The sequence below is a fragment of the Lytechinus variegatus genome, chromosome 4 (assembly GCF_018143015.1).
Source record: "Lytechinus variegatus isolate NC3 chromosome 4, Lvar_3.0, whole genome shotgun sequence".
Taxonomy (NCBI): Eukaryota; Metazoa; Echinodermata; class Echinoidea; order Temnopleuroida; family Toxopneustidae; genus Lytechinus; species Lytechinus variegatus.
This window is the reverse complement of record NC_054743.1, coordinates 13,037,788-13,054,978: the sequence shown is the minus strand read 5'-3', so window position 1 is coordinate 13,054,978 and position 17,191 is coordinate 13,037,788. Positions and strand designations below refer to the sequence as shown.

Genomic DNA, 17,191 nt, shown 5'->3' with positions numbered 1-17,191 from the left:
AAACAGAAACGGCGAGCGGAATTATGCACGTCTGTGCTAAATATTCATTCTACAGATGTCTTTCTCGAGTTTCCACTCCCTTTAATTGTTCATGTGTTCAATCTCGAATTTTACGTGCAAATTTCGATAATGCAAAACGTCTCGAGGCTTAGCTTCATTGTTTTTCTACAATAATTTCTTTACCTTTTCCTGCGTAAAACCTTTTATATTGAAATGGGCGTTAATCCCGATTTTTAATTTGAAATCACAACTCAATTCTCAATCTACCTTGATTTAGGTGGAGCGAGTGCAAGAAAAATATCTTATTTCCTGAAATGAACAATATGAATGACTTTTTTAGCTTTTATGTAGGGCCTATATTAGACTGCTTACATAACCAAAATCGCTCCGACCATCTTATGCATTATACATGTTATACACTGACAAGCTAACGGAATAAGAATAGACACTTTATGTTATATAGTTAATCATAAACCGCGCTAAAAGCATACGGTACTCGAAACGATGTTCAGATTCATTTTTTTATTAGCATGCATCTCCGTAATTTCTTTTCCTTGAAAGGCAATCGTCGAGAGAGGAAAGAACCTGATCGAGGTGTTGTATTTCTAACTAAAACAATATGGATACCTTCTTGAAAATTCTATTGTCTATTTGATCATCAAAATGGCTGGTTTTCTAAATTGCGTTGCGCTTTCTGTCCGTTATATGACAACACAACACAACAATTCATTATATTATACGAGTTTGAATAAAAAAAAACAAATCAGATTTAGAAGATGGATGGCGCATGTTTGTGTGTGTAGGGGGGGGGGGGGGGTTGCATAATGCTTTCATTTATCTACAAACTTTGTATAGCTTCTATCATGTGTACATCTTTTTCTTGAATTTTGCTTTATTCAGCCTGCTAACCGAACTTATTCACCGTACGACAAAGAAGTAACATTAGCGAGATGTTTTCGAATAATTGATGGAACAAGGGTACTATGATATTTCAGACAAATTATTATGATCTCATGATCACTGTATAATGGTACAGATAATGTAAATGAGACAATGTTTTCGTAAAGCACAAGTGATTAGTTATATTATTTCTGGATTAGATGTTATGTAAAAAATATGTCATTTTTGGCAGATTATTTTTCGATGATTAAATTGATTTTTAAATAAACAAAATAATGTAGAAATCAATCATGTGTACGTCTGTATTTCATTCCATTTTTAAGAACAGGAGTTCCGGAATGCATGCGAATAATTTATATAACATATATCAGGTTGATTATTTTATTTTTGCATTTTCTTTTCATGACATAAAAAAGCAAATAGATTAAACAGCTCAACATCAAACATAGAAAACGTCAATCGATATGAAAGAGGACAAAATAAATGAAATAAGTTAAGATGACCGGTTATGGAAAACAGAAGATAATTTTCCAGTAGAGCCTACTTTATTGCATTTCTAATGGGACTGAAACATTCAAGGGTTGTGGAAATGACGTGTTAAACATAAGTAACAGTACAATCATACAATACTTTTAATCAAAAGACAGTCAAAACAACCCATTGGTCGAAGTGTCGTATTCGTGATAAACTTGACAGACACTTAAAATATGACCTCCACCTTTTTAAATTGATTTTTAATAAATCTTGATCCAGTTAGGTTGCTGAATCGACAGAAAAACTGATGAATACATGGAATTATGGATTTACTCCTATAGGCCTAGTAAGGTTTATGTTGTTATGTGCAGCTCGCTTATACTTTGGTCACATTTACTCTACGGCAGCCGTACGGCGAATCGAAAACAGCCGTTTTAAAATTGTTTGTACCAACTACATATAGGTAGTTTGAATTAAATTAATAAAACGTCTGTTTTCGACTCGCCGTACGGCCGCCGTAGAGCAAATGTGACCAAGTTATTAGCTAATGAATTGTGAAATATAATTTCAAAGCAAATACAAAAAATACAAATGTGCGTGATAATCTAGGCAAAGGCATCCACCCTTGTTTCATCTCAAAGTGCACACCCGAAGAATCAAAAGTATTTTAAAATGACTTATGGTCATATTGTAAAGGGTAAGTATTACTAATCAGACATATAACTCCACTTTTTGAAATAGTGATTAGATTTTGCAGAAATCAGCTCTCAAAAATGACCTATTTTCATGGCGTATTTCTGCCTTTCTGCCTTTATTCCGTCCTCCGGCGAGCTGCTCCAGTAACGTCACATCGAAAGCAGTGAGCAGCTGAGCTGACAGCAGCCCATTGAAGACGATCTTTCCAATCAGCGTTTTTTGCTCTTAAAATTGTTATTTTTCACAATATTGGTCTTATTATATAGATAAAAGTTTGAATTTTCTGAACAGTTAAATGAAATGCACATTTAACATATGTTGGTAACCGATATTTAGCTTAGATTTCTTTTTCAAGAAATATATGTGAATAAACAAAGCATATTTCCACTTAGAAATCACGCTTGCGCCACATTGATATTATAATCAATACAAAGCATAGACATTCTTCTTCACGACTGAACAAAACTTATAAAATTTCATTACGTAGCAAAGTCAGGAACCACAAAAAAAACATGACAATATCCATCGCGAAATGATTTGAATTGAAGTTGAATTGTCGAAGCATTATGAAGCAACAGTGGCGAACGGGCTTTGTTTCATATATCATTATAAACCCGTAGGAGGATGAGAAACAACCTGTGGCCAAATCTGTAGGAACGTTGATTAAGTGGGTGTGGGGATCCAGTTTCGTACTTCTGATTTTTTTTTAAATCATATTCCTTCCCCGTTCCTACCCAGCTTTTTTTCCTCTATTTATTTTCATGTGAGATTCTATTCAGACCTGCATTTATTAAATCTTACTTCTTAATTGCTGCTTTTGATTTTCAAGTTCTTGATTAGATTCGACACTTGTTTTGGCAGGGATGGGAGGGGTAAAGGAAGAGTTGAATTTCAAGTCCACATCAACTAAAAATTATTTGAATACAGTAATTTCCCTGTTTTTTTTTACTCAAAACTGGTATATACACAAAACAATGATATGCAAATTAGATTTGATTATGTCACTTATATTCATTAAAACAAAATTGCCATTTTATTTTTTATCAAAGTTCTTATGAAATTTTCTTCACTATTTTATTATTTTTCTTTAAAGGGGAATGAAATCTTTGGAACAAGTAGGCTTGTGTCAAAACAAAAAAATCAAAGAATAAGAACAAAGTTTGAGAAAAATCGGACAAATAATAAGAAAGTTATGAGCATTTGAATATTGCAATCACTAATGCTATGGAGATCCTCCTATTGGCAGTGCGATAATGATGTGTGATGTCACATGTGAACAACTTTCCCTTTGATGGACTATAAAATACCCCAAATGTCTCTTTTTTTGCTTTTTCTTATGGTGATACAAACTCTATATCCATGATGTAATCTGAGAAAATCTGTACATGGCCTCCTATAAAAAGAATACATGATCTACTGATTGATGTGATAAAAAGAGGCAGTTTAAGTGAAATATATATTATGTGGGGAGAGTTGTTCACAAGTGACATCACACATCTTTGTTGCATTGCCAATGTGAGGATCTCCATAGCATTAGTGATCGCAATATTCAAATGCTCATAACTTTCTCATTATTTGTCCGATTTTTTTCTCAAACTTTCGTTGATCTGTTTCTTTGATTTTTCTGTTTTCACGCAAGCTATCTTGTTCCAACGGTTTCATTCTCCTTTAAATTCAAATGAATTTTTGGTTGGGTGGATTTCTCCTGTACTCTTCACATGGAATGCAAAGCAATATTTATCCAGAAACAAAATTATCTTAAAATATGAAAACCAGTATTTGGACACATGTTCACTTTCCTTTCATCCAAGCCACTTCCTCACACCCACCAGGCTTATGTACAGTCTTATAACAAACATGATGAACCATCACACAACTGCACACAACATTCACAGTGCTTCACAAAAAATATTTCACTTTTGTTCATACATGCAATGAATATTGTGGAAAACAAATAAAAGGCGTTCCCATATATCTTTTGACTTCAATGTTAAAGTTAGAAATGTAACTTTAAAATTAGTAAATTCCGTAAAATTCTTAGGATTTGTATTTGATGACAAATTGTCCTACAATCAACACCGCTTTTTTGTTAGTAATAAGATGTCAAAAAATAAAGGTATATTAGCTAAATTGCGTAATAATCTTACCGAAAAACATTTGGTTATGCTCTACAATTCTTTATTGCTTCCTTATATCTATTATGGTAATATCACTTGGGCAAGTTGTGGCACTACAAAACTAAACCCCATATACATACTCCAAAAAAAGGCTTTACGTATGTGTTCCTCCCACTACCTAGCTCCGTCACGCCCTTTATTTTTGAGATTAAACACCTTGACAGTTTTGATGTTCATAAAATTCAAATTGCAATTCTAATGTACTACGTAAATCACAACTTAGCACCCCTTAATAATATGATTAATCTATTTGAATACAATAAAGACTACCATTAATACAATACCCTTTCCCACTCTAAATTCCATTATCCTGTAGCATTTAATCAGTCAACCCTTTATTCACTTAAATCCACTGATCCTTAAATATGGAATTCCCTCCCTTCCAATGTAATTTCAAGCACAAATGTTACTGCATTTAAAACAAAACTTAAAAGTTCATTTGTAATCATGTATCCCAATTAATTACAGAATTTATTTCCACACCCTTCCCCTGATCCCCCCCCTCTCCCCTGTACACTGTTAAAACTGCGGTGTTAAAACTGACACCAATTAGTGTTAATAGAGGACCACACCCTGAGGTGTTAAAATTACACACTAGAGATTAAACATAACACAAAAGAGTGGAAATGTAACAAAAAAGTGTGGTAAGAGACCTATAGGTGTAAAGCAAACACCAACAATTTAACACCGGTGTAAAATAACTGGTGTGGTCCTCTATGTCTATGTACACCGGTTAACACTACAGTTTTTGCTGTGTAGGTTTACCGTTTTTTTTTCTTATGGATTGCTTGCGTTTATTATTGTTACCTTTTCACTTTTATGTACGTTTATATATGTATTGTGTGTCCCACTCATCAAGCTTTTGCTTTTAGGGGCACCCTAATCATTTTAACTATACTGTACATTCATGTATGATTTTGTATATATTTTTGGTTTGTATATTGATTTTTTAAATGATTGAATAAAATGAATTGAAACTGAAATATTCAAATACCGTTTAAAAGTACAACCTTTCGAGAAAAAAAATGTGACGATATATACACGACACTTAACTTTCAGCAATCAGCACGATAGATAACTGATACAGAGTTGCTAACAAAACATAACTATGGGGCATTGTAAGGAACTTAAGTTCAAAGCGTAGGTCTCAAATTCAAATCAAGGAAAGGATCCTATCAAGCGTAATGAGGTCGAGTTGCACGTGCAATTCAAATATACATGATATATGTTTGTGTTTAATCAAAACTTACCCTTGATTTGGGACGTGTGATTGAGTAGAAAATTTCTCCTAAAATGCCCTAGTTACATTGAAATTGTTCTTTCGTTTTAAATTGTATGTTCTTGTTTTTGACAAGCTGTATTCCTGTCCAAGTCAATGTTATAATCCTCTCCAAAATTGCTCCAAATTGTTGTTTCCATGATCAATAAATATAAATTTCCTGTTGTATCATTATAAGTCCAAAACTTGCGAACCGTAGCTCCAGGAAAGCAGAGTGACGAAAAAAATGGCTACATGTCCAAATGAGTAAAAGGACATGATGGAATCTCCCAGATTGTACAGAGACCAGAGTCAGCAAGTGTGCAGATCTGTATGTAGAAGAGAGAAACATAAAGAGAAATAGTCTTAAATAATCAAAGTACGAAATTTATTACGTTGATGATTATGAAGGACTACAAGAAATACTATCTGCAACATCCACAATATTTTTGAACAAAATGGTTAATACATGTACTACAGGCTACGGTAGGAAGTATATACACTAGTAGGAAGCCTACCAGACATTTTTATTTTGACTTTAATCAGTTTATATTCTAGTTTTGGTGCACAGATTGTCATCATCATCTGATACAGGAATAAGTCGGTGCAGTGGCATGTAATTTCCGGTCGGCGACAAATAATAGTAGGTTTAGACTGGGAAAAGTTCCACTCAGAGTACCAGTGCTCTACGTCAAGTGATGTACATGTAGGCTCCACTCCACTTCACTACCGCTACACTACCATGACTACATGTACGCTACCTGGGTTGGTGTAGCGTAGTGTAGCGGTAGTGAAGTGGAGCCTGCACGAACATCACTTGAGCTGTGCTCTCTGGGACATTACAAAGAGTGCATTTATCTTCATTGTTAAAAGAAACACCAGACTATAATTTCGATTAGGAATCAGCTAGGTAACCGCTGCTAAAATTTTGTCTGGCTTCATGACATCCTAATTCAGAGTACAATAAAACATATAGCTTAAATTAAACATTCCTCGGAACAGCAACTTTTTTCAGTCTAAAAAGCCAAGCAAATCCATTGCCTAGCCAGTTTATTTAGAAATCTGACTGAAGGAAAAATCTGCCGCAACCCCCCCCCCCCCGGGGGGGGGGCACTTCCATTCACGAGTGGATACCATGCGCGACCATCGGGTCTCGAAAAGCACCCTAAACACGTAATTTCCATATTCTGAAAATGCACCCCTTAACAGGTACTGGCGTGTGAAACCCTACCCTTAACAAGTATTGGAAACAAAACGATACTCTTGGCAAATATTACCTGAAATGAACCCCTAAACAAGTACAGGAATGTTTTATTGTTACGGGTCCTTCGGTCGTCGGCTTTACCTTATTTGGTTTAGTACGACCCGTACGACCCCACGTCCTACACCTCGCGCAAATCGGACTCTAAACACGAAGTGTTGGGGCAAAAAGGACATCCTTTATAAAACATTTTAATTTTGTTTTATCATCCCCGCAAATTCGACCCTAAACACGTAATCTTCCTAGCGAAATAGATACCCTTTTTTCATTATTTTTGTGTTTTTGACACCCTTATCACGTTACGTACGTAACGTGCCCTATCGTGAAAAAGACATCCCTTTGACGTGTTTTTTGTTTGGTCGCGCATGGTATCCACTCGTCAATGTAAGACTTTACGTAGTCATGGATGGTAGTACAGCATGAAATAATCAATGCATGATTCTAAAATTATATTAGATCTATATCTATTATCTGACCTGAATGCATCGTCAGTCAGACGCCAGAACAAGTACAGTTTCCAAACATGCTTACCTTGACGCCTTTTGTGAATGGATCAAACAGCGAAACGTGCAGCATCGGCTCCCGGGCAGTGCCTCAGCGGCAAGCAGTGAATGGCCCGCTACTCAGCTTGGAGTTTTTCAATTTAACGCTGACCTACTGACTTGGAGAGGAGCAACACAACGACGACTGTCCAGTAGACAAAATCGGTCTTTACGGCTCATAATTCAATAAAAACGGGCAAAGTAACACGGTTCTCGTTCACTTTTGGTCTGAAGTTGTCGAAAACAGACATGGGATATCACATTACATGAAGAAAACGGTAATTTCAAAAGATATTGAACAGGTCAGTAAGGTGATAAGTGCATGTATAATACATGTATGCACAGAGAGATGATGAGCTCGTCAATTGTGTGACGTCATTCTCGACTGTTATCGACTGCGTGATTGTCCGTCTGGGGGGCTGAGAAGGGTCTCTAATTTCTTGCATTTCCACGGCATCTGTAAGACTTTTTAGTGACATATTTGTGTATAAAAAGACAATACCTTTCCATCCATATACAATTTGTCTATTATCATCACTTTCGTGAATTTTCTTCGTGTGTGTTCTTCAATATGGCAAACCTTTAACCTCAAATACATGGCATATCAAATATAATATTTGATGTACAAACAAATAGTATGACGAGATTACTGTTACTAATGAAGGAAAATCCAGAAACATGTTTATCCAGAAATCTGTTTAGTTTTAATAATGATACATGTATCTGCCATTTTTTCTTTTAAATCAAATCTGTTTATTAAAAGTGGTCCTCCGTGCTGGAAATAATATGATTCGAACAAAGTGAGAAATACTAGACAAACAATACACTGAAAGTTTGATCTAAATTAGACATAAAATAACAAAGTTATGACATTTGAAATATTTGAATTATTTGGGTGAAACATTTCTATGAATGCATTCATAAATATTCATTGAGCAAATCGATGTTGTCATATCCTCACCTCGGTCTTTTATAATTACAGTTTGTCCTCCAATAATTATATAAATTTGTATTAACAACTGATTGACTGCATTAGATATTCATTAATGCAACGTCTGTTATTACAAGTAAGACCTAGGGGATGTTGCAAGAAAAATTTATGTTGGAATTTTGCAATCAATATAACAATTTTAGCTGTAACGAATCATATTACACTTCTTGTTTCAAGAAGCAGTTCTAACATATGGTTAATTTTGTGACCGAAAATAGTCTTGTAATTGATCACATGTTTCTTGCAACGCCCCACTAATCATACAAAAATATCGGTACAATTACGATTACAAGTAATACCGTAAGAAATTGGAGAGTGGGGACATGACATCGGTTTACCCATTGCGTATTCATGAAGACGTGCATATAAATGTATAAAAATATTGCTAAAATTCATTCATTTTGTTATTTGTTATCAGATTTCGATGAAATATTTATCATTATGCTCAATGATTTTTACTCCATTTATTTAGATGTAATTATTTTTAGCCTGGAGCACCCCTTTAACACCACACTCTAAAGTTTCGTATTATGTGGGCTGTATTTGACATGTTAAATCGGCCATTATGTAGGCATTAAAACATTCAATATCAAATTCAATGAAATTAAAGCATTTATTTTCTTCCATTTCATTACATTTTTCGTAAACATGAATTCATACATAAATATTTTTTTATAAAAATATGTACATATTGGGTTTACGAAAGAAGGCGTATACCCTATAAAACTGAGGCTTGTGGCGGCGGGATACGCCTGTAGACAAAAAAAAACCAATACAATACAATAGAATAAACAATACAATGAGAAGGGCAGAGAAAAGAAAAGGGAACAAGAGAGGGAGAGCAGGGAGGCGGGCATGAATTACTAAATAAAATAAACAAAATATCAGTGGGGGCAAAATATAAATGCCGCAACAACAATTTGTTCTTGCGGCAACAAATCGTTTAATGTGTGAAGAAAAACAACTTTAAAAATAAATCGTTATACAAGAACTTCTATTAAGCTAGTTTGTCGTGTCTTTGTATATATGATCCTTTTGTTAGCTCTTGTAGAATAATTCAAATTCCTGTCCTAAAACCCCCTGGCGAACTGCGTAAGGGCATTCAGTATGGGGGGGGGGGCTGGTGTTTAACGGCCCACTTACTGCGTTTTTGAATGTTGTAACCAATAGGTAGTGCACATATGCCTGACGGGATTTATTCAACCATGATAAGAATTTAATACTGACTCCATCGGTGCATTTCTATCAGAAACATGATTTATGGAATTGCTCAGTTACTCCCACACCTTCATGTAATTTAGGATCATATGTAATCTATCTTTAAAACGCTTAGGCACGTCGTTCCGATGTAGTAAGTGCTGTATAAAAGCGGAATATTATTATTTTACTGTAGCGGCACAGCTTTGCAAGACGGCCGGTGGCCGCCCACCGTCTTCCGCTGCCCACGTACAAAAAAAGACGGGAGTCAAAGAATGACAAGTTCGATGAAGTTAAGTTGTGTATCAGGTTTTATTCTAAATCAAAGTCAAATTACATGCTGGATAATAATATATGTCGCATCTCTGGGCTGGACGACCGACGACAGACAAAAATTAAACCGACATGGCCTACGGCGGCAAAACAAATCGGGAACGAAAAAACTGCCCCTTGTCAACTAAACACTCCCTTTTTATCCCCTTCTGGGTCAAACACCGCGTGGCGAAAAAAGCCTTTCCCCAAGTCGACCCTATCACTTTTGGTGTAATGCGCAGAATTAATCCGCCTATAATGTAAGTGTATAAAACGGAACTTAATTATTGTGTACTCCGATTCCAAATTCAAGTTCTTCGGCTTTCCATTATTCTTCCAACTTACGTAACTCTCTCTACCACTCCCCCAACTGCTCTCTCGGTCAATTAATCCTCTTTTGCGACTCTTGTCACTTCAGCCACTCCCACTCACAGCTCACTTCCACCAAGGAATTACCAGCACTCCTTGCTTCCACACCTGTTCACATTCTCTCTCTCTCTCCCCCTCTAAATCACTGAAGAATGCAAGCGAGCCGAAGAACATGAATAAGAAGCAAAGTAGTAAATAACTGAAGTTCCAATGGACTTCTATTAGTCCTGAACGCCTAGCAACCCAGTCAGTTTGCCCTCTTTCACTTCCACATTCCAATCGCTAGCCTGGCCCAGAAAAACTAGCAAACGAAATCAACACCTTTAAGGAATGTAAACAATGGAAGAAGGCGAACGAACTTCTTTACCCAAACAAACAAATCTCTATTTTCCATCCCGCTATAACTCTCCCCTACTGAATCGATCTGTTCCATAAGATCGCAAAAAATAAGGAAAAAAAAGATTTGTTGATACTGACGGTCGTCCATCCATGACACTTACAATTTGTCATAAACAATATAAACATTTCAACATCGTTCTATATTTATGCCAAATATTGTTATTTCAAAATCTTCCCTTTTTTGGCAAATAAATTGCATGTATATACATTGTACCTGTACCTTCTTTAATTAAAAATAGGATTTGGAGAGCTTCCATCAGGGGAATGTCAACGTATAGGCATTGGGAAGTGGATGACCCAAGCTTCCTGCTGCTTCATCGATGACATCACCCCTTCAAAGATGAACACTCCAGACCCCTGAAAAAATGAATTGAAAGATTTAGTTACAAATTCAACCTCTAAACATCAATTAAACCTTCATTATACCTCTTATGCACAACTAGTTATGTAAAAAATACTACAGGTACATAAACATACATGTACAGTAGTAATAATAGCAATGATACATGTGACAAGTAAAATTATCCATTTCCTTTATCTGTATCCACCTTACAAAATTAAAAACAGCAGTAAATCTGGTCATCTTATATATAAAAAAACTCTAAATAACCTTAGTTAACAAGTGCATGTTTCATGTCCAAAATGATACAAAAAAATATTTTGCATCAGCATACTTGTATAATGCCCTAGTAAAAGTGTTTATTAATCAATTGAACATTAATCAATGGATGGGTTGTAATTGTAAACCATGAACAATCAACTTCAGGCATTATATATCAACCATGAACATGTATCATAAACAGTAAATATTTTGATATTGGACAGCATGCATGCACATGTTAGACCTCGCTCTGCTATGGTTACAAATAATGACGCTTATTCTGAAAGTTACTATTATTTTATGTGTTATACTTTCAGAATCATTACTTTACAGTGTTTTTTTTTATGTACAATTCATCCTTTGCTTCCAAACAGATGACATAGTGCACCTCTAGGGTAAACCTCCACATTAAAAATATAACAATTGTTTAAAAAAATCCCTTTTTTCATTTGTTCAAATTTTACAAGTCCTTTTACATGGACAAAAAAAATAACCCAAACATTACTTGCTTCTACCATTTACCAAGACTTTGGGATGATGTCAAAACTACCATCAGAGGTGGATATCCCATGCCTCCTCCAGTTCCGTTTGACACCATCCTGCCGTCTGATATGTAGTTTTCCTATAAGGACAAATATAATTACATATTTACAGATTAATTAATATCACAAAATATATTAAATGATCCATGTCGGCAAACCAAACTGGGCCAGTCAATCAATAAAGCCAAGCAATCATACATATAACCCATAATCACTGATGTACATCATTCATCCCACAATAATAAAAAAAAATTAAATCCAAAAATGTGTCTGACAAAAACTTACTATTCTACGTATAGGTATAGCTCCTTCCCCCTCTCTGTCATGGGGTGCATCCGGCAGGGAACGGTGCTCCCAAACCCAGAGCATGTCCCTATGTATTTGTATTATGTAGCATTCAAAGATGAGTCCCCCTTCTCCAAAACTTCTCAATATTAGTTATTTACCACCTACTTCCAAATTCATGCTCCTTACCCCACTCCCTACTAATCGCTTCACAAAGCTATGTCCAAATAATAAAACTGTCATCGTCATAAATAATTGAAGGCGGAGTCCAGCCCAGAGACCCAAGGTAAATTTTTAATTTTTTACTTATTACTTTATTTTTCCAATACAGACTTAGGTAAGTTGTATGGATTAGAATGAATGCCTTTATTTTGTCTTTAAGATCTCCTCTGGACGACACCTCCACTTGTTCCGCCTCTGGTTCGAACAGTACTCTCCCCTACTGTTTCTGTAGTTACTCTTTCTGGTACTAGAACATATTCATCCTCAAAATCTTTTCTAGAATCCTTGTAGCTAGCAATGATTTTCCTTCTCTCATAACCCAAAATCCTCCATATTTTGGTCAACCACATCTGATTCAGAAGGTACTTTCCTTGTTAGCCTACGATTCACTATCTTTAATTGGATTACCTCCATTAATAGGTCGGATACGATAAATACCCTCAGTAGGATTTATCCAATCAACAACATATAATTCATCAAAATAAACAATCTTCAACTTGTGTCTTTTACTAAAAGCACACTTCTTTAAGTAAACAAGAGATCCTATGCCCAGGGGAGGGGGACTTGCAGAGATATTTGCATCAGCTCGGGCCTTATTCCGGGCTGCTACCTTGTCAGTCCTTTCTCTGACAACCTTTTGAGCCCTCTCGACCAACTCGGCTTGTTCTTTAACAAAATCTTGTTCCCATTCTACATCAGACACACCCAACAAATGATCTATTAAGGAATACGCTCTTTCCTACCAAACATAAGAGCAAAAGGGCTGACCCTTGTAGTTTCGTGGGGGGTGGTATTGTACATGTAGACAAGATGAGGCAATAATTCAGGCCATCTACGTCTATCACGCTGATCAAGCGATTTGATTAGGCCAAATAAAGTCCTATTGAATATTTCAGCCTGAGCATTACCCTCAGGATGATATGGTGTTGTACGAGTCTTACGTATACCATAAAGCCTACATAATTCTTTTATCACCTGACCCTCAAAATTACGTCCCTGATCACTGTGAATTCTATTTGGAATTCCATACTTTGTGAACCAGTGCTCTTGTAGAGCTTTAGCTACTGTTGAGGCGTGTTGATTTCTACAAGGGATTGCCTGAGCTAATTTCGTATATACATCTGTAATAACAAGTACATCCTCAAATCCTCCCTTACCAGGATCTAACTTAACAAAATCAATAGCAATAATTTCCAATGGACTAAATGCCATTAGATGTCTCATAGGGGTTCTTACCCGAGGCTGCATCTCCTTTGCCTTAGCACATTTAATACATCTTTTAACATAAAATTCTATCACGAGCCATGCCAGGCCAATAAACTCTTGACCTAGCTAATTGTTCAGTTTTATTTCTTCCTTGATGTCCCCATTCATCATGACATCCAACTAAAATACTCTACGCAAACACTGTGGGAGTAAAATTTGAAATATATTACCAAATAAAGGATCAAGAACCTTCCTTCCTAATATTCCATCTTTAACAGTAAAATTAGACCATTGATATAACCATTGTTTCAAACTTATCTGGTTCTGAAAAACGTGCGGGAAATTCAACCCCCGGTTTCATCTACCGGTTTCCAGTTTGCGCAACCGCGCTCCACCGTTCCCACACAAATCTCAGTTCTGGGTCCATTTTCTGCATTTGAATGAGTTGTTCAGGCGAAAAGGAAGGAAACAAATTAAAAAAAAGTGGGACCTAACAAATTTTCCTGGTCAGAAACACCAGACTTCGATTGGATTTCATAAAAGGCTTGCTGCAAAGATTGCACAGTTTGTTTCTTTCCAAAATGTTTTTGAAGTAGTTCAATAATACTTTTAGTATCCAATGTCCCCGAAAAACAACTAACTTCTTTACGTGCTGCACCTTCAAAATTTGCTCTGATTATGCCGCATTTTTGAGTTTCAGAGATTTGATATTGTTCACAAAGATCTATCTCTTCTAACCATTCGGTAAGGGAAATGCCACCTTGTCCAGAAAATCTCTCAAGTCTGGTACTTCTATCACTAGGGGTAAACCTACACCCTTGTAATGCTCCGGTTAAACCGATTACTAAATCTTCAACTAACTTTTCAGCCATATGTATATGTAAATACTACTGAAAGGAGATGCAACCTCAATTACGATAAACCTACAGTTATAACACTTATTAAAGGGGAAGTTCTTCAATGAGAAAACTTTATTGTAAAATAGCAGAAAAATCAGTAAAAAATATTGGTGAAGGTTTCAGGTAAATCCGTTAAAAAGTAAGAAAGTTATTAGAGTTCAAAGTTTTGGATTTGTGACGTCATAGACGAGCAGCTGCCCCATGTGTTATGTAATATAAAATGCATGAATTTCAAATTTTGTATTGTTCCTGATGATTTAATTTTGTTTTCTATTCATGATCGGTTGTGAAATGATTTGTCTATTGACATACAAAAGGTACAGTGAAAACCATTTTCAATTTTCTGAGAAAATGACATTTATTTGATTTTTTACCATTCGCTATGTATGAATGCTGCTCGCATATGACGTCACAAATCAAATAATTGAAATCCTAATAACTTTTTAATTATTTGATGAATTTATCTCAAACCTTCGGCAATATTTTTTATTATTTTTTCTGCTATTTTTACAATAAACTTTTTGTCAGGGTGAACTTCCCCTTTAAATAGTCTACTAACTCTGGGAGAGAAAGGTAACCAATCGAACCAGACGCAGAACCTAGGAAAAAAAAGACATTTAGTTAAATTGTTTCATCGAACTTGTCATTCTTTGACTCCCGTCTTTTTTTTGTACGTGGGCAGCGCAAGACGGTGGGCGGCCACCGGCCGTCTTGCAAAGCTGTGCCGCTACAAAATTGGTAGTACGGATGGGGTCGACCGTCATCTTCAGCATGTTCGGGGAACGTTTTAGTCCTTCAGCCTTGTTTTACGAATAAACACAATGTTTATCGGACATTGAGATAAATTCAACAAGGAGATCGAGCTTCACTTAATGTCACCGGTTCCGACTTATTTTTTGTTCGAGGATGTGAATTATGATATTATTTTAACTTTAACGTTGGAGAGAGAAATTCAGCTGCAGGGGTTGGATTGAGCCCCCACATCGCCCGGGTTTTCGACGTTGGGACCTTACATGTGCCGTTGAGCTCAGGAGAAAGAACCCTTCGTCCTGGGACTCACGCGTGGCTGCATTGTAGCGAGGAGTCGAGGGACCTGTGAAAACCACTGCAAATAGACCTGACGGGGTAGCATAGCTGGTTTCCACTAAAACCCTCCGGATTAGTTGGTACCGACGAAGTCTGGTGATTTCACATTACACTGCGGTGAGAGGAGTCGTTTAACTGCGCGAGGATCGTCTTGGAAGGGGCTGTAAAGGAACTCAGCAGGGCGATTGCTTTTCCTTCGGTCGTTTCATGAGGATGGATTGAGGTTAGGTACTGAAGGCCGCAGGCGCTAGTCTGGCTCGGGGAGTTGGACGCTATCGAGGAGCTCCGAGACATCGTTCTTCCAACCAACGCTTCGACACGGCCCTTCATCTTCGTTATCGACGTGGTGTGGTAGACCCTGTCTTCGATATCTTCGACGGTGGAAGCTGGCACTGTCGTTTGGAAGCCGATAGCCTTGGCGAGTGAAGCAGCAGGAGTCGCTGGTATGTAATGAAGCCCTTGTTAAGATTTTTCCAGAACAGTCATTCACATTTAATGTAGACTCTCATATTACAAACTATAAGATATGCTTGAAATGTATCTGAAAAGATATGAACTCGTTATCTTCTCAACATGACGATGTGTTAAGATATGTGTGTAGCTATGCAGTTTGTTATTATGTCTGTTTTGCATTAGTGTGCATTGGGATCTGAAGGAGATAGCACAAATAAATTCTGCAAATACACCATTAGACAGAATAATAATAGTAAAAATCTAGATTCTGGTAGTGTTCTTTGGCAACACATGAAAATACATCTTCAGAAAATCTATATAGAATTTGCAGTCTTTTGTGCTTACCTTTATATCAGACCCCCAATGTTTATTGTGGTCTGGACTTACACATGTCACAATTTTAACTAAATGTTTTTTTTTCCTAGGTTCTGCGTCTGGTTCGATTGGTTACCTTTCTCTCCCAGAGTTAGATAGTAGACTATTTAATAAGTGTGTTATAACTGAAGGTTTATCGTAGTTGAGGTTGCATCTCCTTTCAGTAGTATTCACATATACATAGTAAAATTATGGCTGAAAAGTTAGTTGAAGATTTAGTAACCGGTTTAACCGGAGCATTACAAGGGTGTAGGTTTACCCCTAGTGGTAGAAGTACCAGACTTGAGAGATTTTCTGGACAAGGAGGCATTTCGCTTAACGAATGGTTAGAAGAAATAGATCTTTATTGTGAACAATATCAAATCTCTGGAACTCAAAAGTGCGGCATAATCAAAGCAAATTTGGAAGGTGCAGCACGTAAAAAAAGTTGTTTTTCGGGGAAATAAGATACAAAAAGTATTATTGAACTATTTCAAAAACATTTTGGAAAGAAACAAACTGTGCAATCTTTGCAGCAAGCCTTTTATGAAATTCAATCGAAGTCTGGAGTTTCTGACCAGGAAAATTTGTTAGGTCCCACTTTATTTTGTTTCCTTCCTTTTTCACCTGAACGACTCATTCATATGCAGAAAATTGACCGAGAACTGAGATTTGTGTGGGAACGGTGGAGCGCATAAAACCTGATACACAACTTAAATTCATCGAACTTGTCATTCTTTGACTCCCATCTTTTTTTTGTACGTGGGCAGCGCAAGACGGTGGGCGGCCACCGGCCGTCTTGCAAAGCTGTGCCGCTACAAAATTGGTAGTACGGATGGGGTTAAGTTGTGTATCAGGTTTTATTCTAAATCAAAGTCAAATTACATGCTGGATAATAATATATGTCGCATCTCTGGGCTGGACGACCGACGACAGACAAAAATTAAACCGACATGGCCTACGGCGG

The 17,191-nt window shown here is 36.5% G+C and overlaps 1 long non-coding RNA gene across 1 annotated transcript; it reads left to right on the top strand.

The window, feature by feature from the left end:
• Positions 1 to 9,749: 9,749 nt before the first annotated feature.
• On the top strand, positions 9,750 to 17,191 carry LOC121413426. Its single transcript, XR_005969741.1, has 2 exons — positions 9,750 to 9,805; positions 17,082 to 17,191. It is a non-coding gene; the product is annotated as an uncharacterized LOC121413426 (long non-coding RNA).